Below are 3,874 nucleotides of genomic sequence, written 5' to 3'. Positions count from 1 at the left end.
TAATTCAATAATGACAAGTGTATTATCGTGATGTCGGTGAGCACAAAGGTTTGATTACGAGGGAAAAAACCCTTAACCAAGATAATCTTACTTCGGGTCAAAACTTATCGAGGTAATCTTTGGTAAAATAACTCGGTCAAGGATTAATAAGATAATCTTTGGTCGGATTACTTTAGTTAATGATCAACAAGGTAACCTTTGGTCGATGAGTATATGGTTATCTCGATCTCCGGCACAAAAACCCCCGGACGGTGAAAACTATCACCGTCGAGTTTATTGATTAACGAAAAGTGATTACAAGTGTTTGTGGAGTATACGATCGAGATTACAAAGAAAGCTAGTGTGTAGAGAGAGTAATTGCTTCTGCTCTAGTGTGTGTGTAAGTACATGTGTGTTTCTAGCTCTCTCATACTCAAATATAAGGAAAAAGTAATTAACAAACTTAACAACTTCGTCCTATAAATCCGCTAGTCTTTCATTCTTCACAACGTGCTCTTTGACCACGTGCTGATAGTCACTCACTAGCGAACAAAGCGGTAGACCAGGTCTAGATACCGTTGTTATTATTTAAACGTCAATCTTCTAGAGAGTTCGTCCAGAATCAGCTATGTTGAATTAGGATCCTAGATCCATGTTCCAGCTATAGAATGTCCCATGAGGATAATTGATGCAAGTTCGTCTTAAAGTTGATATACCTGTTTAACACATCACCATACTAAACACAATCATTAGTAAACAAACAATAAAGAGGATCGTCGATCCATTATATCCTGATATATATTCAGGATAAACTATCCATAAGACAGTCAAGGATAATAGAACCTTATTATATAAATCGTGACCTAACAATTGCCCCCAAAATGGCGGGTGACAGTGGAGCACAGCTGTCATTTGAAATTCAAAATCTGTGAAAACTGAATGATGGGACGGTTTTGCCAAAAAATTTACCATTTAGCCCCCAGGTTAATTATAACCGTCTATATATGCCGCCATATATCTTGAATTATATACAGCTTCATCCGACGCATCAGGTATTCTTCTAACCTCTGTATCTTATTTTCTTTAATCATGTCCCGCGTTCTTCTTCTTCTCTGGCCCCTTCTAAACCTTCTGAACAGTCATCCGTGGTTCCAAACTGTCGAATGGAACCCCAAGGTCTGCTTTCCAACCCATCTTCTGAAATTTGTAAGCTTCATAGATCCCGAGGTTGACAGTTTTCATACATTATTTCCTCAGAAACCCTGTTCCGACCCTACGAATCCAGCATTAGATGCGATATTTTCTCCAAGGTTTGGATCTGCTTTCTGGCAACTCCCTTTCTTATCGGCTATAAATACCCCTTTCCGCCTTTACCCAAAGTTTTTCGATTCTACCGGCATATCTTACATACAAGCCATGCAGATGATTTGGAGGGTTCTTAGCACTATCGAAATAATCATCAAAGAGGAAAAAATCGTATTGGCCTTCGGAGTTGTCATATTTGTATACCCTCACTACATTCGGTTCTTCCCGTTTTATCTTCAAATCCAAGCCCCGACAACCCCATCCGATCTCCAAAGCCACGCTAAATGATTCGTGTGGAAGAATCAATTTTTCTTTGTTAAACGCGACTCGATACCAGGGGGGACTGATGCTTCCTTTAACGTGGGCACGAAGGGTAGGATCTGGATCCATAAGGAATAGCAGGATCTTTTATTCTTTAGTTTTAAGACTTATTCCTTTCTGTTGCCTGCAGTTGAGAACTTCGCTTCATTGAGCAAGCTACCTGGAACGGAAGAAAAAGCAAAACGGTTCTTGGAGCTGGATACCGCAGTTAGAACTTTTCAAGCTCAATTCGTTGAAGGCTTTTCAAGTAGTTAGAACTTTTCAAGCTAGGATACCCACGGTGGGCGCCAAATTGTTTTGGACAAAAATCTGCTAAGGATCAAGTATCCAAATCTGTTAGTGAGGTGAGGTGCTAACTCAATAATGACAAGTGTATAATCGTGATGTCGGTGAACACAAAGGTTTGTTTACGAAGGAAAAAACCCTTAACCAAGATAATCTTACTTTGGTCAAAACTTATCGAGGTAATCTTTGGTAAAATAACTCGGTCACGGATTAATAAGATAATCTTTGGTCGGATTAGTTTATTCAATGATCAACAAGGTAAACTTTGGTCGATGAGCATATGGTTATCTCGGTCTCCGGCACAAAAAACCCCCCTGGACGGTGAAAACTATCACCGTCGAGTTTATTGATTAACGAAAAGTGATTAAAAGTGTTTGTGGAGTATACGATCGAGATTAAAAGAAAGCTAGTGTGTAGAGAGAGTAATTGCTTCTTTTTGTAGATCACTAGTGAAATCAGCCACAAAGTCCTCTAATGCTTGAGATTTGATTGTTTGTTCTTGGCTCATATTGGATATCAAATGCACTTAATTTCGTAGCCCACTTGGCCATTCTAATGAGAACTCTGGTTTTCTAAGAACATTCTTCACAGGATAATTAGTTCTCAAAAAAATAGGATGAGTTTCAAAATAATGTCTCAATTTAGTAGAAGCCATAATTAAAGCAAGAATTAATTTTTCAATATGAGAGTACCTGGCTTCTGCATCTAACAGACTCTTACTTACATAATATACGGGGTGTTGTTCACCTTCATGATCTTAACGAGAACAGCACTTACTGCGTTACTGAAACTGCTAGGTATAAATACAAGGATTCTTCATCTACAGGCTTCATTAAGGATGGTGCTGAGGATAAGTAATCCTTCAACGACTTGAGTGCTACCTCAGCTTTTCTGTCCATTCAAACTCTTATTCTTTCTAAGAATATCGTAGAAGTCTTTGCATTTCTCGGAGGATCTTGAGATGAATCGGTTGAGAGCAGCTATTCTTCCTGTAAGCCTTTTGGACATCCTTTGTGTTTGTAGGAGATTTTAAATTGAGGATGGCTTCAATTTGTTCTGGGCTTGCTTCAATTCTCTCTTAGTCACCATATATCCCAGAAATTTCCAGCCTTAACACCAAAGTGGCATTTTGATGGATTCAATTTCATGTTATATTGGTCGAGGATATTGAATGCTTCCTCGAGGTGTCTAAGGTGATCCTCAACTTTCTTTGATTTTACCACCATATCATCTATGTAAACCTCCATAGTTTTACCCAATTGATCCTTGAACATCATGTTGACTAATCTTGGTATGTTGCCCTGCATTTCTTAGTCCAAACGCATAGCAGTATAACAGTATATGCCAGTAGGAGTCATGAATGCTGTATCCTCTTGATCAGATGGTTCATCTGCTAATTTTTGAAATCTAGAGGAAACATCTATAAAGGTAAGCATTTCATGTCCTGCCGTTGCATCCACCATGGAGTCTATATGTGGTAATGGGAAAGGATCCTTGGGGCATGCTTGTTTAAATCAGTAAAATCGACACACACCCTCCACTTTCCATTCTTTTTTGAAACAACGACCACATTAGCTAGCCATGCGGGATACTGAACCTCTTTGATCATACCGGCCTTAAGAAGTTTTCAACTTCCTCTTGTATGATCTTGTTATCTCAGGAGCGAATTTCCTTCGCTTCTGATGGACGGGTTTAACTATTTAAATCAGGCGAGTTTATGAGTGATTACCTCTTTTGAAATACCTGTATCGAGTTTGAAGGCAAAGGTAGATCTCTCTTCGCCTAAGAGGTATTTATCCTCTCTATCTTACTTGGGATACTGGATCCTAGGAACACTTTATATCTGATCATCGGGGTCCAATGTACTTCTTAAGGTCTTTCTCCCGAGCTTCATCGTCTAGGATGTTGCTGTAGTTGCTATGCTTATGGTCGGCTTGGCTGTTGGTCACTGATTCTGAATAATAATTCTTGGCTCCTTGCACTA

Source organism: Bidens hawaiensis, unplaced genomic scaffold (genome assembly GCF_021521415.1).
Source record: "Bidens hawaiensis isolate Kalapana, Puna unplaced genomic scaffold, B.hawaiensis_p1.1 tig00035980_1, whole genome shotgun sequence".
Classification (NCBI taxonomy): domain Eukaryota; kingdom Viridiplantae; phylum Streptophyta; class Magnoliopsida; order Asterales; family Asteraceae; genus Bidens; species Bidens hawaiensis.
Note: the sequence above shows the minus strand (reverse complement) of the source record.